This window comes from Coptis chinensis, chromosome 2 (assembly GCF_015680905.1).
Source record: "Coptis chinensis isolate HL-2020 chromosome 2, ASM1568090v1, whole genome shotgun sequence".
Taxonomy (NCBI): Eukaryota; Viridiplantae; Streptophyta; class Magnoliopsida; order Ranunculales; family Ranunculaceae; genus Coptis; species Coptis chinensis.
Window position 1 is genome coordinate 17788525 of NC_141457.1, and position 7479 is coordinate 17796003.

The 7479-nt window shown below is 37.2% G+C and overlaps 1 pseudogene; it reads left to right on the forward strand.

Moving 5' to 3' along the window:
- The first annotated feature begins 4640 nt into the window (after positions 1–4640).
- Positions 4641–5264, forward strand: LOC147515177 (tubulin alpha-1 chain pseudogene; annotated as a pseudogene).
- Positions 5265–7479: the final 2215 nt, after the last annotated feature.

The following is a 7479-nucleotide window of genomic DNA, read 5'->3' on the forward strand; positions in this document are numbered from 1 at the left end:
ACGACTTGGCGAAGTCCTTTGAGAAAAGCGTTTGGAAGTAATGTTACTGGTTTTACCTCCCAACGACCTGATGGTGTCGTTTGAAGTTAGAGTTCTAAAACTTTTCGGAATTTCGACAGTTTGTCGATATTTCGGCCCAAAGCCCATATTTCTCACATTTTTCTATGTGTACCTATATAAAAAAAATATATTAGGGTTTTGAGACAACTTTGAGAGATTCATTTCTTGGGTATTGTGGGAGCTCTATTGAGCTAAGGTTTGAGTGAGGCCTCTTGTTCTTGATTATTGATATCTTTTATAAACTCTCCAATCTTTGCTATAAAGGAAACTCGGCTCTTGTGTGGATGTAGGTAACATTTACCGAACCACCTAAATTTTTGTGTCTCTTTGCATATTTACTTCCTTATTTATTGTTTGCTTGTTATGGGTGATGATAAATTAGTGGCTTTGCTTGTTTGAGTTTGTTGTGATAACTACCAAAGTCTTGGGTGGGTGATTTTCTTAGTGTGAGCTCCAAGTTAAAATCACTTGGGATAGAAAGTAACTAGATTGAGGTGTGACTTTCTAGTGAAATCTCCCAACACATCTCCTTCTTCTTCAGCATCTTTGCCTTCAAGAGTTACTTCAATCATTTCTACAGTTTGTTCAAACTTCATTTCTAGATTACCATGTTTTAATCGAAGGCAGATCGATTTGGTTTAGTAATGGGAACTGGAGAGAGTGGTGAAGACTGAAGAAGAGACGAAGTATTTGGGAACTGAATTTTGAGTTGTAATTTATTCGAGAGAAGACACGATCCCTTAAGTTGTAATTTTTTGCATCTTAGACACCCTGACGCTCTCTTGCCGTCACTATAATTCTTAAAACTCTTCAAAATTTAATTGACAAAATTATTAAATGGGTAAATTATTGGTGACGACTTTAGCAATTTAGTGACGCCAAAATGGTGTCACAACATTCCTGACACCTATTTGGCATCACTAATGAAAAAAAAAACCCAGTGTCACAAAAAAACTGTTTTGGTGTAGTGGAAGCTTCCACCGAACTATGGCACAAGAGATTGTATCATATGGGAGAGAAATGCATGGAAGTTCTTACCAAGCAAAATGTGTTGTCAAACATCAAATGTATACATTTAAATAGATGTACTCATTGTTTGGTTGGAAAACAACATAGGGTGTCTTTTCAAAAATTCCCCTCTCATTAAAAGGAGAATATCCTTGAGCTACTACACTCAGATTTATGTGGTCCCATAAAAGTGAAGTCCCACAGGGGAGCTTTGTACTTTTTGACTTTTATTGATGATGTGTCAAGAAAGATATGGGCATATAGTTTGAAGACCAATGATGAAGTTCTTGATATACGTGTTTAACTTTTCATAGCATGGTGGAAAGAGAGATAGGGAAACCTTTGAAGTGTATCCGTATAGATAATGGGGGAGAGTATATTGGGCCATTTGAAGAGTATTGCAAGAGTCATGGGATTCGTCATGATCAGACAGTTTCCAATACACCGCAGCACAATGGTATAGCCTAGAGGATGAACCGTACCATTGTAGAAAGGATGAGATGCATGTTGTCTCACTCTAAGTTACCAAGGAGTTACTGGGTAGAAACAATGCGCACAATTGTACATTTGATCAACCTATCGCCTTCGAAGTCTCTGAATAGTGATTGTCCAGAGAGAGTGTGGTCAGGCAGAGATATTGTTTATGGATACTTGAGGGTATTTGGGTGTAGAGCATTTGTTCATATTCCCAAGGATAACAAAGACAAATAGTGCATTTTTCTGGGTTATGGGAATGAGAAGTTTGGTTACAAAATTTATGATCCGATCAACAAAAATATAATCCGAAGTGGAGATGTTGTGTTCTTGGAAGACCAAACAATAGAAGACTTTGAGATTAGTGAGAAGCTAGAAGCTTTCGTTGATGATCTTGTTGATCTAAAACCAGAAATTCCTACTGTGGAACGAGTTGCAGAAGAGATTGAGAATGCAGAGAACTATGGGTTTGAGGCTTATGATGATGATCCTATTGTTCATAATAGGATTGAACATATTGAGATAGAAGATGCAGATGAAGTGCACGAACCACCATCTGAGGTGCATCCTCCTGAGCCACAAGAAGATGAAGTGAGGAGATCCAAAAGAGAAAGACAAGCTTCAACCAGGTATCTACCACATACATATATTTTACTATCCGATGGTAGAGAGCATATGTACTATCAAGAGGCTTTTGAAGGTATAGGCAAAGAGAAGTGGTTGAAGGCCATGCAAGATAAGATGGGTTCTTTATATAAGAATCACACGTATGACTTAGTTTAGAAACTTAAAGGAAGAAAAGTTCTCAAGAATAAGTGGATTTTCAAAGTCAAGCATAAAGAGAATAATCCACATCCAAGACACAAAGCTCGTCTTGTTGTGAAGGGATTCGGTCAAAGGAAAAGTATTAACTTTGATGAAATTTTCTCTCGTGTAGTTAAGATGATTTCTAGGGGTGGTATTGGGTTAGACCACAAGTATGAACCTAAAGGTTGAGCAACTAGATGTCAAGACAACTTTTCTTCATGGTGATCTTAAGGAAGATTTCTACATGGATCAGCCAGAAGGGTTTGAGGTCAAAGGCAAGGAGCATTTGGTATGCAAACTGAGAAAGAGTTTGTATGGTTTAAAGTAGACACCGAGATAGTGGTACATGAAGTTTAAGTCTTTTATGGTGAAGCATGGCTATAAGAAGTCTGCATTCGATCACTATGTGTTTGTTCAAAAAATTTCAGATGGGAATTTCATAGTGCTCTTGTTGTATGTAGAAGAATATGTTGATAGTTGGCCAAAACATCAACAAGATATCCAAGTTGAAGAAAGGCTTTGAGTAAGTCTTTTGAGATGAAGGATTTGGGTCAAGCAAAGCAGATACTTGGTATACTGATCACTCGTGACAGAAAGAGTGGGATGTTGTGGCTTTCTCAAGAAAGCTATATTGAGAAGTTGTTAAAGAGATTCAACATGGATCAAGCGAAGCTAGTGAGTTGTCTGCTTGGTGGCCAATTCCGCATGACCAAAGATAAGTGTCCGAAGGGTGAGTATGAGAAGAAAGAAATGCAAAAGATTCTATATGCATCCGCAGTGGGCCGTTTGATGTATACAATGGTGTTTACAAGACCAGATATTGCTTTTGCCATTAGTGTTATAAGCCGATTTCTGTCAAATCTGGGTAAAGAGCATTGGAAAGGTATTAAGTGGATATTGAGATATCTCAAGGGCACTTCCAAGGCATGTTTGTATTTTGGTGGGAGTAAGACCTTACTTGAAGGCTACATAGATGCATACATGACAGGTGATGTTGACTCGATAAAGTCCACTTTCGGTTATCTATTTACTTTTGCAGAGGGAGCAGCTTCTTGGCAATTGAAGTTGCAAAAGTGTGTTGCCCTCTCCACTACAGAAGTTTAGTATATTGCAGCCACTGAGTGTTGCAAAGAGATGTTATGGATAAAGAGGTTATTCAATGAACTAGAGTTAAAGCAAAAACAGTTTGTAGTTCTTTGTGACAGTCAAAGCGCCATCTATTTTAGCAAGAATCTGAGTTTTCATTCTAGATCCAAGCACATACATGTGCGTTATCATTGGATTAGTGAAGTTCTCGAAGAGAAGCAATTGTACATTGAGAAGATCTATATCGACAAGAATGGGTCAGATATTATGACCAAAGTTTTGCCAAAGGGAAAGTTTGATGTTTGTTATGCTACCACCGGAATGGTAGCCACTACACCAAAACAGGGAATTAGTAACTCTCACTTTTTTTTAATTAGTAACAGTTTTTTAACGTGAGAGAGTCCCTCACACTTTAATACCGTAAGGAATGATGATAAACTGTTACAATGATTTTTTATTAAAATTGAATTAATTTGTAATGGTGTTTAGTTATTTTCTTACGACATATATGCACTGCGAAATTGTGAATGGTTTAAAAAAAACAAAAAAATTAGAAATTTGGGAATTTATGAAAGAGAGATTCAAGAAAAAACTCGCGCTCTCACTAATTGACAACTCTCCTTAAGGTAAGAAACTCTCTTTCATCGATTCTCTCTCTCGATCTCAAATAAATCTCTCTCAAATCTCCATCACTCACTCTCAAATATCTTTATTCTCTTTCAATCTTTCACTGATGTTTGTTGTCACCGCTGTAAGTACACCATCCTATTCCACCTCTTCCGTTCAATTACTTCTCTCTCGCTATTTTACTCCACTATGATGTAGGGTTTGCTCGGTCTGATTTAGTTGCAAGTTCGGTTCTAGTTGCTGCAAAAGGTACGATTTTTACTTTTGGTTTGTGTTTTTTTCGAGTGAAGCGACTGTCTTGTGGTCTGATTATTCTTGTTTGCATATGTTTTTTTTTATTGATTAATGACTTATAACTGTGTTCACGTTTGAAATTCTCAACATGCTTCTCTGAAAACTCTATTTTTTCGTTAAAAGCTTAAAACTAGCTTTTAAATAATTAACTACCAGTATTCAATCATGCCTTAATCCTAAAGTAATTAGCTTTCTATTTGATACTCTCTCGAGGTTTGATGGTGCGCTTAATGTGGATGTCATCAATTCGCACCAATATGGTCTCTTATCCTAGGATCCATTTCATGCTTCCCTCTTATGCACCTGTGATCTCGGCTGAGAAGGCACACCACGAGCAACTTTCAGTGGCTGAGATAACTAACAGTGCCTTTGAACCCTTGCCTATGATGGCTAAATATGATCCCCGCCATGGAAAGTACATGGCCTGCTGTATGATGTATAGAGGTGATGTTGTGCCCAAGGATGTAAATGCTGCTGTGGCCACCATCAAGACTAAGCGCACCATTCAGTTTGTTGACTAGTGTCCTACTGGGTTCAAGTGTGGTATCAACTACCAGCCACCAACAGTCGTGCCTGGGGATGACCTTGCGAAGGTTCAGAGACCTGTTTGCATGATCTCTAACTCCACCAGTGTTGCTGAGGTGTTCTCCCGAATTGACCACAAGTTTGATCTTATGTATGCAAAACGTGCATATGTCCATTGGTATGTTGGTGAAGGAGAGTTCTCTGAAGCCCGTGAGGATCTGGCTGCACTAGAGAAGGATTATGAAGAACTTGGGGTCAAGTTTGCAGAGGGTGACGATGGTGATGAGGGTGATGAGTATTGAGTGGACAGTCTAGCTTGGTTTTTGTTCTAGTCTTTTGTGTCCTTGGTATGTGATTTATGGTTTCTTTCGGATTTCATAATAATTAGGAACAAAATTAGTGCCTTTGATGTTGGAATGTGATTGGTAATGGCATGTGCAAATACTATATTGCTTGCTTGGTAAAAAAAAGAGTAATGAAAAATTAATTATTTGAACCAAACAACCTTAATAGTGAAACCAGTTTTAGGTTCCCTTGAATCTTTACGTGCTACAGTTAGTCAAACTTGTTAATCAATTAGATTGGTGCTATATCCTTTCTCATTTGTCGGAAAATAGCACGTTCTTTTGAGGTCCTTTAGACTTTGTTTGTTAATTATAGTTCCAAGTTCCCTATCAGTTGCCTTTGATAAAATTTCTTCTGACTTGGTCTTCATTTGGACAAATTAAATATATGTTCTCATTGTTATGAGTGAACTATAATGTTTGTATATTTTATTTATTTATTTATTTTCTGTGTTTCCTTGTTGTCTGCATCAAATTTTCATAAATAGATAATGTTAAAAGCCAGGCTAGTAGGAATAAATGAAATAAAATAACTTTTCTACCTTCCCCCCCCCCCCCCGGTATGTGGGCAATATCCTTGTAAAAGACATTGACCCTATTACAATTAATTGTTCTTTGTGTTTACTTGTGTTACCTACAGAATGTTTCAACCGATTCCAAAAGAATGGATGAATAAAATTGACAGACTTGGGAGTGTGTATAGGTAGAGGGTTTTTCATTTTATTCTATTTGCTAGTAGCAAAGACGAAACGTCGACCACGTGTCCTTGCCCATGTAAAAAAATGTCGAAATAGGAAAAGGTTTGCGTATGATATAGTTAGAAAACATTTGATTCATTACGGTATAGAATCAACATATCCTTCACTTTTTTGAGTTTCCAAAACTTGGAACTTTTATTTTTCAGTTTATATTAACAAGTTTCTGATGTTTTGATTTAATATGTTGAATCTCGTTGGAATTTATCTTCAAATGTTGAATCTTTCTTACTGCTTCTCCAAGGTAAGCTTCAGGTCTATATACATACATTGTAACTTAGGAACAATAATGAAATCTTATCTTCAGGTGTTTGAATATCCTTCCAAGTACACACCTATAGGTGCACTTCTATTCAGATGTAGGCAAGTTTCAAGACTAGGTCTGACCTTGTTTCTTCATGTATCAGGAATGCGCTGCTGTGAGACAGATTAAAATGCGTTGCTAGGAGACTAGGTCTGACCTTGTTTTATTGTTATTATTTTTATGACATCATTAGGTTGTCTCACCTTGAAATGGACTTCAACTATGTCAGGATGCAGGAGTCAGTTGGTGATAAAGATCTCACACCATTGATCGACCCTTGATACAACTGAGCAATAATTTAAACACTAGTCCAAGACTCCAAGTTCACGTTTCTTTTCAAGTAATATCTCTTTTGTGTGAATTGACATTCTATTTACTTATTTGAAATAGGGTAATAAAATATACGATGTTTGTCCTAAATAGACTCTATTCTGCAGGTAATGTGATAATTTCTCACGAGCCCATTATACTGGCTATGGGCTCTGAGCCTTTGACCACTCTTAGGCTATGGGCAAGAGATAGAAAAGATATGGTCTGATGAAAAGCTTCAGAGGAAGCTTCCTGTGAGGAGAAGCAGAGTAAGCTGTCTTGCAATAACTTGCCTTCAGCAGAGGTGAATACATACATCCATTTGTAATCAAGTTTATAGTTTACATCCATTTTTGTTATTTTTCCTGCCTTCTAGACTTTTTAGAAGCTTGTGTAGCATTTGACTAGTAGCATAATAGCCTCAATGTGGGGTGCTTGTAACATGCAGGTCACAGCTTGTAGTCAATTGGCTTCTTTGGCGGCACTTTCAAATAAAGGTAAATATTGTTCTTATTGCTTTTACATGGCTATTCAAGCTCATCCATATCATTTGGTTGGCTTCTCTTTATTTGGTGGTGCTTCACAAGATTGGATGGGCTGTGGTGGTGGATTTAATGAGTTATCTTCTTCTTCTCAACAACTATGACAATATATAGAAATGTTTCAGTTCCAGCAGAGAAATAATCAATTTTTAGGACAAGTACGTTGTTGATCCTACAAATAGTGATAGTTACAGATATAGTGAAGTTCCTTCAATGGGGTTTTCTCAATCTTTTTTAGCAAATTAGCATTGTGTTTTTGAGCTTTGTACTTGAATTTTCTTGATCTAGCTGTTGAAATATCTGTTAGGGATGAATTCTGACAAGCCTTTAGCCCCTTGTGCAAA